This window comes from Macaca nemestrina, chromosome 10, assembly GCF_043159975.1.
Source record: "Macaca nemestrina isolate mMacNem1 chromosome 10, mMacNem.hap1, whole genome shotgun sequence".
Taxonomy (NCBI): Eukaryota; Metazoa; Chordata; class Mammalia; order Primates; family Cercopithecidae; genus Macaca; species Macaca nemestrina.
The window spans coordinates 16,999,957-17,026,422 of record NC_092134.1 but is presented as its reverse complement, the minus strand read 5'-3'; the positions used below and the strand labels follow the sequence as shown (position 1 = coordinate 17,026,422).

Here is a 26,466-nt window from a genome sequence, read left to right as displayed (position 1 = left end):
AATGAATCACCTTATTTCATGGAATACATATGTTATCTCCTAAGCATTCTGTTTAACACCTCCCTAAAATTTGAAAGAAAAAAAACCAGCCCAAAAGCAACCTTTGAACGTAACCAATATATACATATATTTCTATATAGTGGTATCAGAGAGCCCTAAAATCCAACCACATGCCTTCGGGGAAAATGCGTATGATCTGTACAGCACCTAACATTAATCCTACAAATACACTACACAAAAGCAGTCAAGAACTCCAAAATTCAAAACTAGTACAATTAATCTATCACTCTTATTTTAGCACACAAGCAGAAATGTGCCAAAATAAGGCTGCCTGAGTTTAGGGAAAATTTAAGTAGTAAACTGGCACGATAATGAATAAAGAAACTTCGAAATAAAGCTAATGAAAGTGGAGCAGCATTTATAAATGAAAGCTCACCAGGAGACACTGAAAAGCACTCTCGTGGTTTACCACCTGAAGCTATCAACTTGAAAAGTCTGCAAAAATCAACAAAAGCTAGTTTCCAACCACAATGAATAAATTCATCACCATGTCAAAAAAGGAAGAAAGGAGATGAAGAGAGGGAGGAAAGGACTACGAAGAGATCTACGGAAACTTCGTGACACTCTAATTATGCCACTAGCCAGAAGAAAACTTCCCACTGCACTTCTGCTCAATGATTTTCTGTTAGAAGACCTTTAGTCCCTGTCCTTAAGATGGTGCCCAAAATGGCTTTTCGGACCTTTCCAACCATTGCTGAAACCCAGACCAGCACTGTCCAACAAGGCAGCCTCTAGCCAGATGTAGCTACTGAGCACCTGAAATGTGTTCTGACACCAGGGATCTGAATTTTTCATTTTATTTAATTTTAATTAACTTAAATAGCCACATGTGATAAGTGGCTACCATACTGAATACTGCAACTTGAGAGTCAAAGTCCCTGATATTTTATTACTGAAGGCAGTTTTGCTGGCAAAAAAAAAAAAAAAATGTACCTTTAAGACAGAAAGGTGGCTGATTCTGCCTTAGAGAAGCATGAACTCAAGAGAAAATAAAACAACGCAAACCTTTCTTCAAGGGCATTTCTAAACTAAGTGTCGGCCTACGAGGCTCCTAAATACTAGAAGATATATCCTGAAACTTCCTGATTTATACTTTAGAGCAGCTGAATTTGGAAGTTAGAAAGAATGTTTATAATATGCAAGATAAATGTAAGTGACAAAAGAACAGGATGGAAAAATAAACCTAGTCAGTTCAAAGATTTTGCTTAAATTTCCTTACAAATAAAAGCAACTACTCATCACAAGTCCCAAACACCTCTCTCTACATTTATAAAGCTGTCCACTTCTCAAGTATACTCCTGCCTGTATCATTTTAATCTTTGACTCCAATCCATTTAACACTTTTGTTAGCTATGTCTCTGCTGGGTAGCACTTTCTAATAGCATTGTGACATATTACTAAGGCTGTAAAGCAACATGAGAGTAGGTATATAATACTGTAGTTTAATAAATAACTATTAAAATAAGTTGAAATAATGAAAAAAATTTTGAAAGTTATTAAGCTACATATCACATTTTTTTCTGAGAAAACCAAATTCACCAAATAATCATATTACAGTAAGTCCTCACTTAATACTGTTGATACGTTTTTGAAAACTGCAACTTTAAGTGAAATAACATATAACAAAACCAGGTTTTTTTCCTCATCAATGTTACAACAAAATAACATTGAAGGAAAGGACATTATTCAAGGACCTGCTATATGTCATTTCACTTAAAGTCACAGTTTCACTGTATACCCTTGTAACTAAAATTTTAAGTTAGCGTATAGTATCCTCTTAGAAACAAACCCATGAGATTAAGTTGTTAACTATTAAATAATGATAATTAATTTTCATAAATGGTAAGGTTGATAGTATTATTATTTTCCTATTTGAATAAAAGTAACTCAAGAATAAAAGCCTCGCTCACATGAAATCAATAAATCTTCTGAGCATCAGAAAATTCAATCCCACAATTTTATTTTCCGCTGAGTATACTATGGCACTATCTTATAAACAACCCTTTCTACTAGAAAGATTTTTTCAGCCCAATTACAGATAGTTAAAATTATTCCATAAATACAGCACATATGGAGCAAGTTAAATAAAATATGCTTTTCCAACCTAATATGGTATTAAAAGTTAATCTCCTGCAGCTCACATAACAAAACTTTAACCTACATTCTGAGTGAAAAACATGTATAGAAAACAAAATCAAGTATGTTCACCCTTAATAATCAAATCATACAAAACAGGCTTAAAATACTATCAGGAATCTCAAGTGATTCCTAAATATACATAGTCCTTACTGACAAAACTACAATAGAAATGACACAGAGAGAATTACAACATCCATTATCATCCTTCTTCTGAAACTAAAAAGAAAGTGGAGAGTTATGCTCAAGGCAACTCCCTGACACGCTGCCATTAGATCAGGCAGATTATCTCGTGTGATGCTGCTATGCAATCAGATGGCTAGCCTAAAAAGAAAAAAAACTACTCCTGTCAATTACAGTCTCAATACTAGCATCTAAAAAGTCTTATGCTCAAAGAAAAGCCACTTATAAACGAAGCATAAAGCCTACTGCTCCCAATTTGCATGGCTTGATGAACTTTTACAATTTAAACTTCATCTTCCACACTCTTCCAATAAACCAAGGTTTCCCTCTCCACCAATTCCCTTTCACAGGGAGGGAGGGAGGGAGTGGGAAGGAGTGGGGAGACAAGGTGGACAAGAAAGAGGGGAGGGAAGGAAAACAAGAAGGAAGGAGGGATCTTCCAGCTACATAAAAACACACCAGAAATTTTCACCTTTGAACTGCTTGCACATCAAAGACAAAAGCAAGCATGGAGGGCCAAATGTTTTGAAGTAAAAAATACTACTACTAAAATTATTTGCAAGTTTCTTCTGAGTACAAAAGCTTTTTTTTTTTTTTTTTTTGAGACGGAGTTTCACTCTTGTTGCCCAGACTGGAGTGCAATGGCGCAATCTCAGCTAACTGCAACCTCTGCCTCCAGATTCAAGCAATTCTCCTGCCTCTGCCTCCCAAGTAGCTGGGATCGCAATCAGCATGTGCCACCACACCTGTCTTAATTTTGTATTTTTAGTAGAGACGGGGTTTCACCATGTTGGCCAGGCTGGTCTCAAACTCCTGACCTTAGGTGATCCACCCACCTCGGACTCCCAAAGTGCTGGGATTACAGGTGTGAGCCACCGCACCCAGCAAAAGTTCTTTTTTATTTTTACCACTTTGTAATTTATGATCCCAAATTCCTAAATCTGAGGCTTCTAATTTACCTACATATACTGATCACTACCAAATATGGAATCCTTTTATTTCAAGGGGTATAATATCCTTATAGAGAATTATTCAGCCACCAGTTAGAAAAAGCTGAGAAATACTTTCTGAAATCTTTGCTCATCAGCCCAGAATTTGAAGTTCATACCTAGCAAACAGTGTTACATCCATCTTGTATAGATTTCCCTTAAAACACATACAAACACACACACACCCCTTGAAAAACTGTGAAGAATCTTTAAAAGTACAATTTAAGTCACAGCTACTCTGCCTATGGGGTAGCCCTGCTGTCTATGCTGCAGTCATTTTCCTGTACTCTGCTGCTCTAATAAACTTGCTTTGCTTTCACTTAAAAAAAACAAAAGTCACAGTAAATAAGTGTAGGATTCCTTAGTAATATAAATAAATCCACTGGATACAAAGTTCTAAAACTCACTTTTTAATTGATAACTTGGGTTAAACAATAACTATAAAATATAATATTCGTCTACCAATATGTTGTAGTCATGGCAACAAAAACTACTTCTTGGACCATCTGATTCATCTTGTTATGTAGTAACTGAGTTCTTGAAGTCAAGAGCCATTTAGTGAAACTGGAATTCTTTTGTAAGAAACCTTCTCTCTTCTCTTAGACAAAACGGTTAAAAATTTTAAAAGCTTCAGAACACCTATTTCAAAGGCTGAAATAGGTGAGGCTGAATCAAACATTTTCATAATATAAACCAAGAACTTAATCAAACACAAAATCAAAATTTTAATACTATATTTATATATTCATCCCAAATCTGGATGAAATATATGTAATACCAAAATTTCCCACTATTCGCCAGTAATGTCTAAGGAAAATATAGTTTTTCAATAATAGCTTTTTTTCTCTTGATCTCCTTTAAACAACTCAGACAGGAGTAAGAATGACTGGCTCAAAATCACTTCACTCAACATGCTCAGAAGCAAAAAACAGTACAGTTCACATTGTACCTAAAAACCTTCTACCTAAACTCACTGCAATTTCTATCATATGGTCAATAAACGTATTTGGTTAGTTCTGCACTATTTTATCGCCAACAAAAAAAAAAATTCTCAAACATAATAATCTTTGTTGCCTCACAGACATGCACTTTTATCGGACTGATAAATTCAGGTCACTCTATTTAAGAATGTAAGTCTATCAATCTGGTCTCACATAACTACTATCAACTAATATACCCTAATGTTCAGGGCACCCTTAAATTTACAAATTATCAAAATCTGCATTAAAATTCCAAAGGATATCATTATATATGCATAAATTAAACTAGCAGTAGGTTAATTCCTTTTAAATGTTCCAATAAAGAGGTTTGTTTTTTGGAAGTGACAGTCTAAAATATCTTATTTTTGCTTTAGTTACTATCAATAATCCAATATAACATAATATCTTTGTGCTTTTTCACCTACAAATGAAGTAGTCTAAATGACAATCAGTACTTCCTCTATTCCTCTAAGTGAACATTCCTTGTTTCCTTCGCAAGTGACAAAACCATATTACATCCTATTTTTCTCAGAAGTCTTGGAGAAATCTGTTACCACATATTCCATAGAACATTCAAAGGCTTTGTCCATTGTCTAAGGAATTAAGCCAAAGAAGTGTTACACAGTGTGGTTCCTATCTATCTTTCCAGCATCAAACATCCTCTTAACCTGCCTCTCTTATAGCTGATATCCTATAAGCTCTGAACACAAGGAGTTACTAAAATTCCAATTCAATATCTCCTATTGTGCTAAAATACAAAAAAAAAACTAAAATGCTGGGATCATATCTTCCTTACTTCTACATCCATAATGTCTGGCACAGCATCCAGGAAAGAGTAATTGTTCAATGTACGTTTAACAGATAAAATGAAGCCAAGCCCCTTTCCCTACACTGAAGTGGATTATTTTAATACCACTAAATTAAAGCTCTTTCACACAAAAGTGCAATATTTAAGGATCAAAACACCAGATGTGATTAAAAATACACAAAACACCAATTTAATGGTCCTCACTGCATCTTCCCAAGAATGAGGAACCACCTCTTAATACTCTCGTTACCATCAATGTCCCAGCCCCAATTTATTTAACATATTGTAGCCCAGATTAATCCTCCCAACTGTTCACCTAACTCTCTTCTCAAGACTCTCAAGAGATCCGCTAATGGTCTACTGAATGGTCGTAATGTATTAACCCAGTATACAAGGTCTCCCATGATCTGATTTAAATTACCTTTTCAAACTGTTTTCTTCCTCTACTCTTTATTACAACCTCTCAACAGACAAGCTGAAATTCTAGCTATGACCTATACTTGTCCACTGCGTCTCTGCTCTTGTGACACTTTTACTAAGCTATCTTTCCTCTCATCTGCCCCTGAAACCCACATGTCCTAATTTACTCTCTGAAGCTTTATTTATTTATTTAGATACAGGGTCCCACTGTGTTGCCCAGGCTGGTCTCAAACTACTGGGCTCAACTGATCCTCCAGCCTTGGCCTCCCAGAGTGCTGGGATTATAGGCATGAGCCACCACACCCGGCCTGAAGCATTATTTTTACTGCTACACCCTCCATAAGACTTGCTTAATCCTGGTATCCAGAGGTCACCTCTACTCTTCCCAATTCCCAGAGGACTTTATCTGTAGCTCTATTACCATGCCTACTACAAGTGTAGTACATCCTGTTTCTGATAGTCATCACTCCTACTAGCATCTAAAACTTCAAGAATCAATGCTTGGCTCAAGAAAGAAGGGGACAGAGATGCTTCTGGAAGAAAGGTATACAAAGGTCCAATAGTGGTTGGAAAAAGTGAAAACCACAGTGACGGCTGCTCACAGAGCACATCAAGTTTAGTTTAAACATGTACTGACTGCTGGGGCGGAAACTGTGAAAGGTCACTTTACTGATCAATGTAAGAAGCATAAAGTCATGCGGGGTATTAAATCCACTTTCTGGTGTACCATATTCACAAACATTCTATTCAATATAGGGGATTCAGTGCCTCACGAGAAATCTGGTGGTTTGAAAACTAGTTACTGTAGCAAAGACTAATATATTACTATATTTGATTTGACACTGAAAATCTCCAACAAAGATGTATCTAACCAGCAAGAAAATCCCATATCAATGCATAAAAATACCCCACAGTAATACATGGCAGCAAAGTTACTAAGGACAGAAAACTTTAAGCAAAAATCTACTGTTGTCCTCAAGAAAGAAAAAGTTTTAATACTTTGACTTTTTTCATGTTCTGCTGAATACTTTGACTTTTTTATGCTTTGGTGATAATTTGGGAAGTCTTTTCCTTTATCTTGATAGAATATTAACTGAAGACCCTAACTCAATCGTGCTGGAACATGCGCTCTCTGCTGTGACAGTTATCTCTGCCCAGGAAAGACAAGCAGCATGATACATGAGCATGACCAAGACGGTGCTTGAGCACCCACCCAACTTGATGAAGATAACAACCTATGAGGGAATGAAACAGGAGCCCAATGTTAGCAAAGTCAAGTTTTTTATAAGCAGCTATCTAGGGGTATTCAAGGGTGCAACACGGCAAATCTTAATCCTGGGAAGCTGGTAGAGAAAAATGACTAAGCACATTTTTTTTAAAAAACTGTATTTCAGACCTGCAAATTTGGCTGTCTTGAGACATAACTACATCCCTTTAAGTTTCAAACAAGATTAGTAAAAGTCCTATCCGCCTCCTCCCATACCCACAAAAACAGTTCATGTCTGGCCCATCTTTGTATCATCCCAAAATGATGACATCTTATAAAAGTCAAAAAAATTGGCTAGGCCGGGCGCGGTGGCTCAAGCCTGTAATCCCAGCTCTTTGGGAGGCCGAGACGGGCGGATCACGAGGTCAGAAGATCGAGACCATCCTGGCTAACACGGTGAAACCTCGTCTCTACTAAAAAATACAAAAAACTAGCCGGGCGAGGTGGCAGGCGCCTGTAGTCCCAGCTACTCGGGAGGCTGAGGCAGGAGAATGGTGTAAACCCAGGAGGCGGAGCTTGCAGTGAGCTGAGATCGAGCCACTGCACTCCAGCCTGGGTGACAGAGCGAGACTCCGTCTCAAAAAAAAAAAAAAAAAAAAAAAAAAAAATTGGCTAAACATTTTAAACAAGAAACAAACTGCTGATGTTGCAGCAGGAACAAGAACTTGGAAGAGGCAAAAACATGAACAGAGGAGAAGTACTTACTTCCCCTATCACAGCATTTATCACACTGTACTGTACCTTCCTGCTTACTTCTCTAATTGTCCCATTAAAGGATAAACTCCGAGATGAAGAACCGAATGACACAGTCCAACAGTGAATGCCCAATACCTAACACATTATCAGGCCCTTATTTGAAGTGCAATAATATCTGATGATTAAATAAACAAAAACACACAACAAGAGTAAAGAGAACCCACTAAAACCTCATAAGCATCCCGAGAACTATACCAAAATAAGGTGCCTTAAATTCAAAATGCATTAATTAAGTTTCCGGAAAAAATGAGCAACCAGTTATATACCTCAGTCTCCTGGAAGTAATTAACCATGTCTTTCCCAGCACACTTCATAGTTGTTTAGCACTCAACACATGCTTGTTGAATTGAATTTTACACTTCCCCTCCTCCTCCAAGTATAAGAGATTCGATAACATAACAAGATTCAATAGCATAACTATCGAATCAGCCTTTCTCTAATTAAACTTTTGTCAAGTCATTTTCCAAAGTATGTAATTTTTTTTAATCCAGAGGCATTCAATGATCAAGTTTACTTCATATAATACTTTCTGCAAAAGCCAAAACATAGAACAAAAGATAATTAATAAAATGGGATTTTTTATAGCTCTCAAGAATATCCAATAACCTTCAAATCTAATATTTAACACACTGGCAATTATTGCCCACTCCTTCTAAATATAGCAAAGTCAAGGTCAGTTTTTAACTCTGTTCAAAACAACAGACACTCAAAGATTCCTGCAATGCCAACAATTATAATTATGTCAATCAGCCAACATTTACAACAAAAACATACTTTTTATATCTAACATCCCTTCACCCTACCTCTGAGACTCACAGTTCAGTACTCTATGTACTTTTTGGCATCTTCCAGAAATTCAGTCTTCAGGGAAAAGTTTTTTTTTTCTTTTTGACACTAACACCAAACTTTTCAGAAAAAGATAAAGAACCCAACACAAAATCTGTAATTTAATAGGAGGGCTTATCAGCACTAAGCAAAGCAGTAAATTTTTTTTTTTTTTTTGGAGACAGGGTTTTGCTCTGTTGCCCAGGCCGGAGTGCAGCGGTGCAATCTCAGCTCACTGCAGCCTCTGCCTCCTGGTCTCTAGTGATCCTTCAACCTGAGCCACCTCAGCAGCTGGAATTACAGGCATGTGCCACCACATCTGGTTAATTTTTTTTTGTATTTTTTGTAGAGACAGGATTTTGCCATATTGCCCAGGCTGGTCTCAAACTCCTGACCTCAAGTAATCCACCCACCTTGGCTTCCACGCCCGGCCTATACTGAAATTCTTACAAGTTAGAATGAAAAGTGTCAAGGTAAAAAAGCCAATTACATACATCATTCTAGTCAGGTCCAAAAATTTTGGAAGCTGATAGAATGTCAATAATAAAGAGACAAGCTTTTTAAATTTTTTCTGTACATAACTGGACTTAACTTACATAGTGAACTTTATGAACATCTAATCAAGGGAAGTGAAATAAAGAGGAATACTCATAAACATAAAGAATTTAAATTATATTCATGTTATCAGTATGTATTTCCACATTTTAAAAAATCTAATTAGCATACTGTTAAAGGTAAAAATAGGCAGATGCCTATTTACACCAATGTTCTAGTATTTTAACTAAAGCTAGATCAGCCTTACAAATATAAAAATAAATAAATTTATTTCTGAAGAAAATGAAGACATCTATACTCAATTCATTCATTTTATTAATCTTAAGTGATTTTTAAGATTTCTTTACAAAGAGATGTGAATATAAAGATTAATTCATTGTTTATGTCCACAATGTAGACATTAAAATCCCTGGATAACCATCAAACCTAATGCTCAGAAGCATTCATTTATTGTATACATATTAAATGTTTGGAATTTAAAATATACAGCATTTCCAAACCATATTATTTTGAGAGTAAAATGTCAAAATTGAACCAAAGTCCTATTTAGAAAGTATTCAAGCTTTTAATGCCAAAAGTCATATTTAAAGAAGTTCTTACCAAATTAAGTTCAACTGCCAGTTTTTTTGTTTTGTTTTTTGAGATGGAGTCTTGCTCTTTCGCCCAGGCTGGAGTGCAGTGGCGTGATCTCAGCTCACTGCAGACTCCGCCTCCCAGGTTCGAGCAGTTCTCTGCCTCAGCCTCCCAAGTAGCTGGGACAGGTGCGCACCACCACGCCCAGCCAGTTTTTGTATTTTTGGTAGAAACAGGGTTTCACCATCTTGGCCAGGCTGGTCGTGAACTCCTGACCTCGCGATCCACTCGCCTCAGCTTCCCAAAGTGCTGGGATTACAGTTGTGAGTCACCGTGCTCCGCCTACCAGTTTTTAAAATGAAATAGCAAAACTATCTGTAAAACTACTTAAATGAACTAAAGTTATAACAGACTAACTTAAGCTGTTAATGCCGTTATAAACTCATCTTTTCACAAAACACATCAAATAATCATGGGATCAATTAAAATCTCCACAAAATAATAATCTTAATTACTATTTAAATTAATATTTACTTCTTCTAAACTCTATTGCCTCTTACTCAGAGATTTCCAAGAGAAAACTACTATTTACATAGCCAACTTCCAGATTCCCACTTCTCTTAGACCATCAAAATACACATACTGGATTTTAAAAGAGGACACAGGGCCAGATGTGGTGGTTCACACCTATAATCCCAACAGTTTGGGTGGCCAAGGCGGGCAGATCACTTGAGGTCAGAAGTTTAAGACTAGCCTGGCCATCATGGTGAAACCTCATCTCCACTAAAAATACAAAAATTTGCCAGTCATGGTGGTGCGCATTTGTAATCCCAGCTACTTGGGAGGCTGAGGGAGGAGAACTGCTCGATCCCGGGAGGCGGAGACTGCAGTGGGTCAAGATTGTGCCACTGCACTCCAGCCTGGGCAACAGAGCGAGACTCTGTCTCAAAGCAAAGGGACCATAAACAAAAGTTTTTTGCTTTGCTCTACCTATATTGGCAGAGGTTACATTTTATATATGGTCTACTAACCTGAGAATTAATTAACCAAATAAGTTGCCAGGTAAAATTTTAGGCGTAATACTTAGTCTTATGAAAACCACACAATTGGAGTAAAAAACTGTGTGGTTCTGCATTTTTAAACAAAGCTTCTCAACTAATATACTACTGAACTCAAATTTCAGTGATTAGTTTGCAGTCCTTCTAGTGTTCAACTAGGTTAAATTAACAATGGTTAATTTGTTAACCATTATGGTATGGTAAAAGCTGCCACTTATTTGATAACTACTAACTCTATCCTACATATTAAATAAAAATGAGTTTAATAAACACAAAAGTATAAAAACAAATTAGCAGCCGGGAGTGGTGGCTCATGCCTGTAATCCCAACACTTTGGGAGGCTGAGGCGGGCGGATAGTTTGAGCCCAGGAGTTCAAGATCAACCTGGACAACATAGTGAAACCCCACCTCTATAAAAAATACAAAAATTAGCCATGTATGGTGGTACATGCCTATAGTCCCAGCTACCCAGGAGGCTGAGGTGAGAGGCTCACCTAAGCCAGGAAGTCTAGGCTGCAGTGAGCCGTGATCGCGCCACTGCACTCCAGCTTGGGTGACAGGGTAAGATCCTGTCTTTAAAAAAAAAAAAAAAATCAGTAGTATCGAAAATTTCCCTGTAAATCATTCAAGTTAATATTCAAAAAGAATAAATCCAAAACTACTTTACACTGCAAGACTGATCACCAAGCACCTACCACAATGCCTAGTACATATGAACTAACCATAAATATTTGATTATTTTCCGGTTCCCAATTTTCAATATATAATTATTTTGAACCTTCATTCATTCCTAGTTTATTGGTACTATAAAATTAGGCACAACAAGCACAAATAAAAATTATTCTACAAACAAAAAATCAAATGTGGAAAAGGAAATAAGCTTATTATATATCACACAGCATGAATCTGGAAAAATAATCTTTGTTAATCAAATACTCTTGCTTATTCTGTTTATGTGATACTAATAAAAAGTTTAAAAACACTCTGATCAACTGATAATTAAGAGACATCAAACTAATTTTCAAGGGATTAGATCACAATCTCTATTTAAAACAATACGAAAAAGTATTCTTTATTCAAATCCCCATAAGGAGCAAGGGCATAAATATCATAATCATTCTTGCACAGCCAAAGACAGAAAGTAGTTACAAAAGACCACATTTTAAAATGTCCAATGCCCATATATAATTTAATTAAGACTATAATGACAATGCTAGGTGGAAAACAACTCAAATTGTATACAAGTAGAAAGTATAGCCAAAACTATGAAAAGCAAAATTATATTCTTATTTAGCATCTAAAATCATGACGATTTTAATATTTTGACAGTAGAGTTCATTTAAAAATATATGGCTATAAAATGCATTTACACAACAGTTAAATCTAGCTGCTTTTCACACTCACTTCATGTTGTACCATAAAATAAAGACGTAATTTCCATAGTATAGACAAGAATGAAGACAAGCAAATGTAAATGTCTTGTCTGCAATGACATGTCACAGGAAGTGGCATTGTATGAACACTCCATTTCTTATTTTTACTTTCTACACTCAATCCTATGACCTCTACCTCTCCATAGGCGAAGGATAACAAAAGAATGATAGATTTATTTCTTCCCAGCCTCTGTTCCATTTTGGATATGTGAGGGTGAACAGAAGGGAGTAATCCAAAATCCATAACCTATATTGCAATGCCAGCTGAGCTATGTTCACAAACTGAAAAGAGAATAAGAGATGGCTCCTGGCCAAGAAAGTCTGACTCACTAATGATACAAGTACTCTTTGAGCATCTTCCGGGAAACATGGCGGCATTTCAGGTGTTGCCAAACCAAAATTTCAAGTAATATATGGAATTCAAGCAACTCCAGGTATGTGTGTGAGTGTGTTTGCAAGCATCGTTGGAGGAGATATATCTTGTTTAACATGTACCTTGTTAATAATCTTTGAAATATGCCACTTTAAAATCATACAACTTGCAATGTACTAACTTGCTATCTTAAATATTTATAAAGGAGATGCAACCCAAAGGCTGTTTTGATAAACAACTCAGCAAAATATGTACACTGTCACTATAAACTATTAAAGACTTCATTGAAAATGTTTGCCTAAATCGTACAATCTCATTTTATCATGTAGTCTGTTGCCATGACACTTACAGAAGCTAGTAATTAACTCAGGATTCCAGAGTGAAAGATAGAAAACTCAATGAAAGCCACTGTCAATTTGATTCTATGGTGAAACATTCAGGACTTTCTCAGAGAAAGCCTCAGCTAAGCAATATTACTCGTCATTGCCATGCAGCAAATATCAACTCCAGTGTTGGAATGGCAATTTATAACTTACGTAAGACAGTCAATGTCATTCAACCCATGATGTATTTATAAGTTAATGTATTTATAAGGATTCTGACACATAAATATTATTAAGCATTTTAACCTAACAAATAGTGCTCTTCCATAGCCATCTGTTCTATGGGACAATTACAAAATATGATTTTGTTCAAATGCTCAAACTACTTGCTATCTACAATACTAATAAAAATAACATATGGAGAATTATTCAATTTAAAAAAAAAAACTTTTTAAATTTCCATTTAAAAAATTCAACTACAGACTATAAAATAAGATACTGCAGGCCTGGCATGATGGCTTACGCCTGTAATCCCAGCACTTTGGGAGGCCAGGTTGGGCAGATCACCTTGAGGTCAGGAGTTCAGAACCAGCCAAACACGGCAAAACTCAGTCTTTACTAAAAATACAAAATTAGCTGGGCATGGTGGTACGTGCCTGTAGTCCTAGCAGCTCAGGAGGCTGAGGCAGGATAATCACCTGAACCCGGGAGGCAGAGGTTGCAGTGAGCAGAGATCACACCATTGCACTCCAGCCTGGGCGACAAGAGCAAAACTCCATCTCAAAAATAAAATAAAAAATAAGATACTACAAAAAGAGAAGGAAAGTACATCACTGTTTTTTCAAAATGCAGTTAATAAAGAATTCAATGCATCAAGAAAATATTTCAAATGTGGCCACATCCTGTCCTTAAAACAGTATCCTATAACAACATCATGTCATCATGTTTTCCTATGTGTTACAGGATACCAGGGAGTCTTCCTAGCATGCAATGGTGCTAGACTCATCATCTTTACACAAACTTCTATTACATTCATTAAATCTGCTCACTGGCTTATTCAACCAATATGTACCAGGCACTACATTCCAATTTTAGTATATGTGCTGCCAAAGCAGGCACATGTACCAGGCATTACGATGGTCCTGGAATTACAATGATGGGCAAAAGTCAGATGCAGTTCCTACCCCCATACAGTTTATAAACTACTGGGAGCTTCTATCTAAGTCCTATTCAAAAACCCTCTAAGATCCCAACTACCTATGAAGCCCAAACTGCTTGGCCTAGTGTTTAAGCTCCAACAGGCCCAAATGTTCATTTTCAATCAATTTCTCATGTTTAAATTCCCTACTCTAGATCCTTGAATGTGCAGTTACACACACATGCTTGCCCTGACATAGCCACATATCCAAATTCTATCTACCCTTTAAGGATATTGTACTCAAAAATCAACTCTTCAAGGCTCAGCCTCTTACATAAAACTCCAGGAATACCATGGGCCCCACATAGGAAACTTTACTTTCTACCCTTTAACAATGCTCTGTGTGTATATGCTATCTCTTCTACTAGGTTCTCGGCTCCTGAAATGTAAAAATGTTTCCGGTTCATTTCTGTATTTTACATAGCACCTAACATAATATAGGCTCAAATAAATGGTGGTAATTTTAAATATAAGAGATCATTTAACAATGGTAACACCTTACCATTTGGGGTTTGTTGTTGTTATTGTTTTGTGTTGTTTTGTTTTTGAGACAGTGTCTCAATCTGTCACCCAGGCTGGAGTGCAGTGGCAAAATCTTGGCTCACTGTAGCCTTGACCTCCCAAGCCTAGCTGATCCTCCCACATCAGCCTCCCAAGTAGGTGGGACTGCAGGCACACACCACCATGCCCAGCTAATTTTTTCATTTTTTGTAGACACGAGGCTTTGCCATGTTGCCCAGGCTGGTCTCCAATACCTGGGATCAAGTGATCCTCTGGCCTCAAGCAATCCTCCCACCTCAGCCTCCGAAAGCGCTGGGATTACAGGCATGAGCCACCAAGCCCAGCACACCTTACATATATAAAGCTTGAAAAGTACTTTTTAAAACATCCTCTCATACACCATTTGACTGTTACGACATAATACTATAATTCTAAATGTGTGGGCAACTGAACTGAATCAGTACTGACCCCAGGACATCCTATTAAAGTGTTTTTGCTATGTGCTAAGCTAGCACATTGTCTCAACCATACTGGGAATCAAAGAGATATCTGTGTATATTGGGACTAATCACTGATATTGCTATATTTAAGTCATTTAATCTTTTTTTTTTTTTTACAAAATGGTATGTGATTACTGGGGATGAGGGGGTACTTTTAAATTTGTTTCAGGGCTCCAACTGAGTTCTAGCCTTTACCATAGGGATGAGGATAACTGCTCCCAGCCACCTCTGTTACCCAAATCAAGTGCCCCTCTTTGTTATACTCTTCGTGAAACCAATAAATGGCATGACAAATGTTTCCAAAATAGGAGTTATTGTCAACAAATGCTATTTCCTCCCTAAACAATTAGAGTTGTATGTAGTCTGCCCAAGGATGCCAAGGCAGGCAATCTTTTTATTATAAATATCTACTGGGCTACTTTTAAGATAAGCTAAAAAATACAGTGCCTGAAATTTAACTCAGAATATCTAAATTTTTCTCCTTTAGACTAAATATATTTCAAAGTGAATAACATGCCTTATTAAAAATAGCCAACAGCAAAGCAGTTTACATTTAAACAAGTTCAAGATTACCTGTGAAAAATAAAAAACAAACTTAATGAAGAAACCTCATGCTGAATAGGTTCACACTTCCCTTATTCAAGCGGTCTTTCCACAAATATTTGCTTTTTTTCTCTTGTGTCAGAAAGCCTTCAAGATTAGCAAAAGTCTTACTTAAGTCCCCCAAGTGCTAGCAAAGTCAAAAATAAAATTTTTAAAAAGGAAAATATTTTGCAAGACATTATATAAATATGAGGAAAAGACTAACAACGACAGATTTGTGAACACTCTAACCTTCCTTTTACCATCATATACATACAATCTTTTTCAACACAAAGCCACTTCATCTTTATCTAATTTTTATCTTATTCTTTTTTTTTTTTTTTTTTAAATCAAGCCAGTTCTGCTGCGTGATTAACTACAAACTGCAGGGTATTATTCTACCACAATACCCTGGCAACCAGCTCATATTCAGTTACACTATCACAGCACAAAAAAAGGAGAGGGAGAGAGAGAACTAATTGTATGATCATGTGGATATTGTAGAAGCCCTTTAGTTCAATCCTAGATGGGCCTCAAGAGGATAATGCTTATTCTGTTGAACTCACTGCCAAATCCCAATATGAAAGTGCCAGGATCAAAACAAGACCCAATTATACAAAGAGTGCATTTTATCAACGTCGGGTTTATAAGAAATAGGTATGTGGCCCTCTACTTGTGGAAAATTGTTCAAAAATATTTACACAGATGGAGCTTAAAGAAAATTATGGAACACTTGCTAGCCATAATGATATTCAATGAGAATCTCTTCAGGTAGCATCCGGACAGCAGCTCAGTCATGAAATGCTTAAAACAACAGTATCCAATTTCACGATGTTCTAGTACTTAAAACAGATTTCGGCCAGGAGCGGTGGCTCACGCCTATAACCTCAGCACTCAGGGAGGCCCAGGAGGGCAGATCACTTGAGGTCAGGAGTTTGAGACCAGCCTGGCCAACATGGTGAAACCCCCATTTCTACTAAAAATACAAAAATTAGCCGGGCATGGTGGCATGCATCTTTAATCCCAGCTACTTGGGAGGCTGAGGCAGGGGAATGGCTTGAACTCCAGAGGCAGAGGTTGCAGTGAGCAGAGATTGTACCACCACACCCCAGCCTGGGAAACAGAGTGAGACTCCATCTCAAAAAAAAACCAACAACAGATGTCTACAGTATCTGGATTTTTTAAGAGGAAAAAAATATTTGTTATTTCTACCATTAATTTTTTTTAGCCTTGGGCCTAAAGATACTTATGGCTGAGTATATCAACTTTTAATTTCCATTTGCTCAGCCACCGTAAAACAATACCAAGTAGAAACCATCTGTAATTACGTTTTCAAACAATTATTCACAGAAAGTTAAGCACAGAGATCTATATATCAGTTTAGTCTATTATACTTTAAGCAGATCCAGAGACCATAAAACAACTCAAAGGTAGCCTCCTGCTTCACCAATAGTTTTCCCATTCTTTTGCTATGTATCTCTGATTTTTCAGTATCTGGGCTATGACAACAGATATCTACAAAGAAAAAATAACGGGGAAAGATAGCAGGTATGTAATTCCAGCTTATCAACTACCTCAGTAAGATACAGGAATATCTCATTTCATTGCGCTTCACATTATTTCGCTTCACAGATGGTGCACTTTTTACAAATGTAAGGTGTGTAGCAACCCTGTGGTGAGCAAGCCTATCGGCGCCATTTTTCAAAAAGCATGTGCTCAATTCTTGTGTCTCTGACACATTTTGGTAATTCTTGCAATATTTCAAACATTTTCATTATTATAACATCTGTTATGGTGGATCTGTGATCAGTGATCTTTGATATTACTATTATATTGTTCAGGGGCACCACAAACCACACCCGTATAAAACAGCGAACTGAACCAATTGATCACTATTGTATATGTTCTGACTGCTCCAGGACTGGCTCTTTCCCATCTCTCTTATTCTTCTCAAGCCTATTTGCTAGAAACAATATTAAAATTAGGCCAATTAATAACCCTACAACGGTCACTAAATGTTCAAGGGAAAAGGAAGAACTGCCCATCTCTTACTTTATATCAAAAGTGAGAAATGATTAAGCTTAGTGAAGAAGTCATGTCGAAAGCCAAGATAGGCTGAAAGCTAGTGCTTTTGTGCCAAGAAGCCAAGCTGTGAATGGGGAAAAAAAAAAACCTTGAAGGAAATTACAAGTGCTACTCCAGCGAACACATGAATGATAAGAAAGTGAAACAGGCTTATTGTTGATATGGAGAAAGTCTGGATGATCTGAAAGATCACACCAGCCACAATATTCCCTTAATTGTCAAAGCCTAATCCAGAACAAGGCACAAACTCTCTTCGATTCTACCAAGACTGAGAGAGGTGAGGAAGCAAACCTGGGAGCTAGCAGAAGTTGGTTCATGAGGATTAAGGAAAGATTCCATTTCCATGACATAAAGGCACAAGGAGAAGCAGCAAATGCTGATGGAGAAGCTGCAGCTTCTCCATGCAGAATATCTTGCTAAGATCATTAATGAGGTGAGTACAATAAACAACAAGTTTTCTTTATTTTTTTCTTTTCTAGAGACAGGCTCTTACTACTGTGTCACTCAGGTCGGACTGCAGTGGCACTATCACAGCTCACTGTAACCCTGAACTCTTGGGCTCAAGTAATCCTCCTGCCTTAGCCTCCCAAGTAGCTGGAACTACAAGGCGAACAACAACCATGCCCAACTACTGTTTTTCTTTTCTGCAGAGACAGGGTCCCACTGCAGAAGAGGACACTCGTTCATGACCACCAAGATCCATTCCCCACTTCCTCCTTCCTAAGAAAACCCTAGTTTTATTTTAGGGAATTTTTATTTCATCCCCTATATAAAATAATGTGAACAGTACGACCAACCTAATGCCATTTATACACGTCAACAGTGAATTTGTTCATAAGCAGAAGGTGTTATTCTCTATAAATGTGTAGCTGTACTCCACTGAATTTTAATGTTCTAAAATGTAACTCTTTCTTGAATTATTTAGGCCCTAAATAATTAGGCCCTAAATATTCTACCAATATTTAAACCTTTTCTTCGATCTTCCACATTCAGATTCTTACCTCACCTTCCCTAAGAAATAAAACTAAGAAAATATTTTACTAAGAAAAAAAAACACCCTTTACCTGTATCACTACGCCATCTTAATGTTCAACAATCTCTTTTTTTTAATTTTTTTTTTTTTTAACAGAGATGGGATCTCACTATGTTTCCCAGGCTGGTCTCAAAGTTCTGGACTCAAGTGATCCTCCCTCCTCAGCCTCCCAAAGTGCTGGGATTACAGGCATGAGCCATCGCACCAGGCCACAACAACCTCTTCTAAATCTTAAGGTTTTCTAAGAAAGTACAAGCTTTTGAAATAAAATATACACAAATGGTGAGGGGGGGATCAAACATGGCTACACTTAAAAATGTTAGACTAAACACTTACCTACAAGACACGATGTATTAATCATAAAAATTACATTTCGAAAAAGAATATAATATACCAAATAACAGTTAATCTAGTGTTAAGACAATTTTCAACCGTATTTGTTCCAATGGTGACTCTAACACCTCATTTAAGGGGATTTTACTCAGGTTTACTTTATATAAGTAGGTGATTTCATATCAACACAAAACGTTAGGTAGATCATAATAACTATACTTCCCAACGAACTGAAAATTATAATTTTTCTTACCAATTGCTTAATTTTCACATCATTAGAACATAAGCCCTTTACGTGCTATTTCACCACAATCTCAGTATAAATGTCTCATTTTTCATAGAAAAAAACTAATTACATGGTTCAGTAAGTTGCCTGTGGTAACACATCGATTTTACTTACACTCAAAAGTTAGACTTAGCTTGTTCTCTCAATTTCAAGCATATTTACCTTAATAATTTTATCTAATTCACTAGATCTTTTTCAATTCTTTGTCTGAAAGAACTGAGATTATCTTACTATAATTCTACAATATGAATGTATTATTTACCAAAGTCTTAATGAGTATGCTATTTTTTCTTTAAAGTATATAATTACATATTAAGTCTAACATTTAATAAGTAGGCACTAGAACCATTCAGATAACCATCACACAATGAAAAACTTAGGACTTTATAGCTTTGGCAAACTCATTCTTTCAAATACAACAGAAAAACAGAACAGTAATATAATTATTATAAGAATCAGGAAATTTACATCAAAACTTGAATAATTCAGATCCAAGAAAAATAAAAGTATACTTTATAAACTACTTAGACCTAGCTACCATTTACCACTGGATATGTGTTTGTCCTGAAAGTACTTGTTGCTCATGAAATACAAATATGTTTTTCACTATTATCCACAAAATAATGACAAATATGAAAGGTAAAGTAGCTGAGGATGATGGCTCACACCTGTAATCCCAGCACTTTGGGAGGCCAAGGCAGGAGGATCACTTGAGGTCAGGAGTTCAAGACCAGCCTGGCCAACATGCAGCCCTACTCAAAAAAAAATACAAAAAATTAGCTGTGCATGGTGACAAGCACCTATAGTCCCAGCTACTTGGGAGGCTGAGGCAGGAGAATCACTTGAACCAGGGAGGCGGAGGCTGCCATGAGCCGAGATAACACCACTGCACTCCAGCCTGGGCAACAAAGTGAGGCTCCATCTCAACAACAACAACAAAGTAAAGTGAAACTTACTTTTCAGCTGCACTGTGATACCAATCTAAAATACTACAAATCTACAATGCTGTTGTAAAATGGTATCATTCCTGTTATCAAAATCACCAGAATTCTACACTTGAAAAATAAATAAATCAAAGTACTATTAATATGACTCCTTTCCAATTCAGTCAGTGATTAATTTCAATGACTCACAAATTCAACACCATTAAAGAAAAAAGATATAAAAACAGAGTGAAAATGAGTCAAAGATCAGATTTTCTCCTTGAAAGAAATTTTCAAAATGAATGACATTTTACCAAGAGATAATTTCATTCCTGTCAATTTTATATCTAAAATAGTCATTATTTTTACAGAAAGCAACTTTTTAATTTCAACTGATAAATTCATATATAATATTGATGAAATTATTTTTACCATTTAGTTAAGGATAACCAGAAACCATCAAAAATCAATTGAAAGTTCACAGACTCTAAGATACACAGTAATATATTCCTACATACTTTATTGTCTATGATTTTGGAAAATTCAATGTCAACACTTCTCTTTTTAGGTATGCTAAGCGACAGGGGCTATTCATTTTCAGAGCGTGACACTGCCATTATAATTTGCCTTTGGCATACCTTCAATATTTTTATTCTCTTCTCCTCTTGAACTCTGCTGTGACTTAAGAATGCAGTCTTCATCTGATTTCAACTGATTTTCTAAAAGCAGGTGATTCCGGAAGTTTTCAGTTGGTTTAAACAGGCTCAAAATTAGGCTCTTTTGAGGAAAGAGATATTCACACAATCTCCAAGTTTCATCCCAAATTTACTTAACAATTACAAAAGGAAAGGATATCTTTACACTGGAGAAATCTGGCAGACACTACCTTAATCAAGTGATCAAGCTCAGTACCATCAATATTGAGACAAACTGACATGACATGTTTCTGATGTGATGCCATGGAAAGTACACATCATCTACTCAATATTCTTGCCAAAAATGTTTATCCTGACTCTAACTGTAAGAAAACAATTAGACAAATTCAAAATGTGGAATATTTTACAGGACAACTAAACTGCTCCCTTCAAACAACATCAGTATCACTGATTCCCAAGACAACTTCAGGAATATTCTAAATGAGAGGCCATCTAAAAATGTGTGATCCTGATTGTATTCTGCATCAAAGAGAGAAAACTATAAAAGGTATTGCTGGGACAACTGGGGAATTTGAATAGGGACTGAATATTAGATAATTTAATTATATTGACATTAAATTTATTGAGCACGACAAAAGTGCTCTGGTTATGTAAGAAAGTGTTTCACTTCAATGCTGAAGTATTTAGGGGCAAAGGTCCATGAAGTCTGAAAACTACCTTCAAATAGTTTATGTGGCAAAACAGGCATATGCATATAAGTGTGCAAATATATTTATTTAAAAATAAAAAGCTAGGAGGAGTGGAGAAGTTAGGTTCTTGCTTGGAGTTATCTAAACAAAGGTTTTATCAATCCCACCATTTGGAATTGTAGACTGTAATCTATAGATACAGATTATAAAACTAAAAAAATTCAGCCTTCCCACACTCCTACAAAATGCCCAGTTGCAATCAGTTCAATAAACAATAGTACTAGTACCTTAAATTATCTTACGCCGTGGTCACTGTCAGAAAACAGATCCATTTTTCCAGGCTCTCTTATGTCTAATGTTTTTACAATCGCCCACACCTCCTGGCATAGGTGGCAGCACTCTCAAAAACAGAAAAAGCTATATTTATGTCTCTAAATTCACAGCAAAGGGTAATAACTGCCAATCTACCCATGCACTGACAATAAAACCAATTGAGAAGACTTCTGATACTGTTATAGGGATGATCATTTTTAGAGTTGTACAGATGTATTCTTAATTTATATTTGTCTAATAATCAAAAATAGAGACAACACAAATTTTAAAATTGTAGACAGTCTATATTTAGTGCTAAATATTTTTGGTAGAAAATATACCCAAAAAATTGGCTATTTCTACCCCCTTGGGAATTAAAACCAGAAATAATATGCCTTATTTTAACTAGGCTTCAATATCCTCACATTATCAAATCATTAAAAATTTTCACAATTTGATTATAAGTCAATCTTCTGGAAGTGCAATACTGCACTACATTAGAACCTCATAAAATAGGTTTCATTAACTGATTCAACAAACATTCTGAAGCACATACTAGGCCGAATCTGATACTTCTCCTTCTGGAACAGAGATCTGTAATGCTTTGGGGCAAGCAATCAGCAGTTCTGTGCTTGCTCTCTGTACTATTTTGGGTTTTCCAGATTGCATGTGTTTCCCACCACTAACTAACAGGCAGTGAATTGGCCAGAATATTGTGTTTATTTAAAAAGTATTTGTTGCCAGGTGCGGTGGCTCACACCTGTAATCCCAGCACTTTGGGAGGCTGAGGCGGGCGGATCGCTTGCGGTCAGGAGTTTGAGATGCCTGGCCAACATGGTGAAACTCCATCTCTACTAAAAGTAAAAAATTATCCGGGCGTGGTGGCACACACCTGCAATCTCAGCTACTCAGGAGGTTGAGGCAGGAGAATTGCTTGAACCTGGGAGGCAGAGGTTGCAGTGAGCCAAGATTGCACACTGCACTCCAGCCTGGGCAACAGAGCAAGACTCCGTCTAAAGAAATAAAAAAAAAAAAGGGTAAGAAGTATTTGTTTGGTAGATGAGGAGAAGTCCATTCAGCACACTGTATTAATCCCTAAAACTTAAATTAAAATATAGAATTTAGTCAAGCCAAAACAGCAAAGGTATAATAAAAGTGTTAAAGACTATTAATATGAATTACAGTATATAATCATTAGTATTTTTAATTTAAATAAATCTGTATCCTGAACAGAATATTTAAGTTTATATTCTAATTTAGAATTTTAAAATCACAATATTATGGTTTCCCTGTACACATTAATCCTGCATATTACTAAATTAATCTTCCTAATTGTATCTCTTTCCTGATCAGAAACCTTTAACTCCTCAAAATCTATCAAATTAAGTCCAGATTTCTTATCCTTGGTTCTGTGTACTCCACACTATGACCAACGTACTCAGCCTTTTAGAGGGGAGACTATTTCACTCCTACCCTAAGACCCAGGTAACCTGTTCTTGCCACAATTCATTCGCAGCCTGTAGGTCTTTGCACAGTAGCAGTAGCAATAGTTACAATTATAGATTAACTGCTATATATGCTGCTCTAAGTACTTTTAATTTTTCTTAACCTCATAACCTAATTCACAGTGGGAAAACTGAGGCACAGTTTAAGTTAAATAATTAGATTAAGAATACACAGCTAGTGATCATGCAAGCATTCAAACCCAAGCAATCCGGAGTCCATGCTCTGAATCACTACACCATACATATTAGCAATTCCCCAGACAAGAGCGCAAAAGTGTTTATTCAAGTGACAAGGACAGACTATAAATGTGTTATAGTCTTCTCTCAGACTATTTCACAGATATTTCAAGCAATTAAACAAAAAGTATATCATAAAACTAACTTGTGTGTGTACCCTGTAGGATTATTCTCATTTTATGGGATACTTTATACATTTAAATGCAAGATGGTTGCTTTGGTATTATATCTCACTGTGAGGTTTCTTGGTAGGACACTTCTTGGAATACACTATGAAGACAAAGGGAAATGCCAAATAACATAACTAAAAAGCAATTTAAGAAACAGTAAAATGTCCCTATTTTAAAAAGTTACAAATAACGGTAATGCCATGCTTAATTTAAGCTGGCTAACAGGATTCTGCTACTATTTATTTATTTATTTATTTATTGAGATGGAGTCTTGCTGTGTTGCCTAGCATGAGTGCTGTGGCATGATCTCAGCTCACCGTAACCTCTGCCTCCCGGTTTCCAGCGATTGTCCTGTCTCAGCCTCCCAGTAGCTGGGATTACAGGCACCCACCGCCATGCCCAGATAATTTTTGTTTATTTTTACTAGAGAGAGGGTTTCACTATGTTGGCCAGGCTGGTCTCCAACTCCTGAACTCAGGTGATCCTCCTGCCTAGGCCTCCCAAAGTGCAGGAATTACAGGCATGAGCCACCGTGACCAGCCAGAAAATGCCAAATAACATAACTAAGAAGCAATGTAAGAAACGTAAAATGTCCCAATTTAAAAAATGTTACAAATAATAGTAATTTCATGCTTAACACTGAAGCCTGCTAGCAGGATTCTGCTACTATTTATTTATTCTATTTTTTTGAGACAGGGTCTCACTGTTGCCCAGGATGGAGTACAGCGGCATGATCTCTGCTCACTGCAACCTTGGGCTCCTGGGTTTAAGTGATCCTCCAGCCTCACTCACCCGAGTAGCTGGGATTACAGGCGCAGGTCACCGTACCTGGCTAATTTTTTTTTGTATTTTTTGTAAACAAAGGGTTTCACCATGTTAGTCAGGCTGGTCTCGAATTCCTGGCCTCAAGCAATCGGGCCCCCTCAACCTCCCAAAGTGTTGGGATAACCAGCATGAGCCACCATGCCCAGCCTGTAATTTATTTTACCCAAAATAAAATGACTCAACTATATTAGAGAATGAAATAGATTCTAAAATATCCCCACTTTGTATGGCTACCAATTAAAATATTCTCTTTGTATCCTTCAGTTTTTCATGACTGCTATCACATTTCCCCTTATTTGAAACAAAGTTGTCTTTATGACACTTATTTTTCTAATTAAGGCTAGATATGTTCTGTTATTAGGTTGAACCATGTATTACCTTCTTCAACTACTTTTACCTACAAAAATGGACATTTCATATAAATGGATCTAAAAACTTGCTCAAAATTCATATTAAAAAGAGCAGACACAGTCAATGAAGTTATAAGTATTCCATTACTGTAATACTTTCCCAGTAGAATACAAAATATAAACAGCTTATACCACTTTCAAACTTAAAAGTAATCATTCTCAAGAGAAAATGTTCACAATACTACATTAGAAAATTAGAAAAAGTGTATGGTACCAATTTCATTTACACATAAAACATCTAAAACTCTCTCAGACTTCAGTATTTTTATTTCTTTGTTCTCTCCATATGATGATTCTATGTTTTCCTAATTTTCTAATTTAAATGTAGCGCTTCTGGAATTTTTAAAAAATCTAAAAATAATTCAATCTTTGCTTAACTCTTTATCAAAAAATACTGAAGATATTAATCTACACATGCAATCTAAAGCAACTATACCAAAATTTAAATGCCCTATCCCTTTGTTAACTCAGTAACAAAGCCCATGAAAAATAACAATAATTTCATAAGCTATTTCTAAGAACACTGACAATTTTCTTTGTTGGCATACATAAATAATTTTATTCTATGGTATCAATTAAATAAGCCTAATTAGCAGTTGGGTTTGGTTTCCTCATCATTGCAAAATGACATGTACCACACTAACAAAGAGCAGACCAAAAAAGCTAAAATGTAAGAGATTAATACAGAGAAACAGAAGATGACAGTCAGAAACAATCATGAAAAATAAGAAAGACACTTTTTTAAAAAGCTCTACGTCTCTACTACAAGGGAAAAAGTTAAAAATATGTTTCCATATTTTAATGGACAAACAAAAATGTTGTGATTATCTTCTAGGCGACATCTTATTTTTAAAATTCTGATAAAACAGAATCCAGATGTTCTGAAACTCTAATTTTACCTAAGTTAACTGCTAACTACATAAAACAGGCTTTGGGATGAACATTAAGTTCTGGGATTTTGCTGATTACCCAGCTAAGCAAGCAATGTCACCTAGAATGGGTTCTTATATTTATAAACCAAATACCCTAAAAAACACCAGAATAAAGGTCTGAGCTGAACAGACAAATGGACCATAAAGTAAACAGCTCAATTAGTCCATTGTGGTTTACCGCCCTCTGGCTGCTGTGGCAGGAGATATCACAGAAAAAAAATAGTTGCCAAGAAAAACCAGCAAGGTGTCAAGCAAAAGTTGGCAGGAAATCCTTTAGGCAAATGTAAAAGCTTTAGAACAGAGCCTCGAAAATACATTAAAGTTAGCTTTACTCCTTCCTTTAAAAAAAAAAAAAAATTAAAAACATCAAGTAACAGAACATTTCAAACACGATCTGAAATTTTTCAGCCACAGATTAACACAATATAGTTTGGAGATAATAAAAGTTGGCTCTAGGAGGCTAAGTCAAAAAGAGTTAATACACTAACTGAAGATTAGAATTAGTCTTGCTTTAGAAAATCCCTTGGCATACTAAATAGAAACACGTAGA

The 26,466-nt window shown here is 36.2% G+C and overlaps 1 protein-coding gene across 4 annotated transcripts in view; it reads right to left on the bottom strand.

The window, feature by feature from the left end:
- The window catches only part of LOC105495270 (mediator complex subunit 13L), a 317,806-nt gene that overhangs the window by 250,500 nt on the left and 40,840 nt on the right, over positions 1-26,466 (bottom strand). The gene's annotated exons all lie outside the window — the stretch shown is intronic.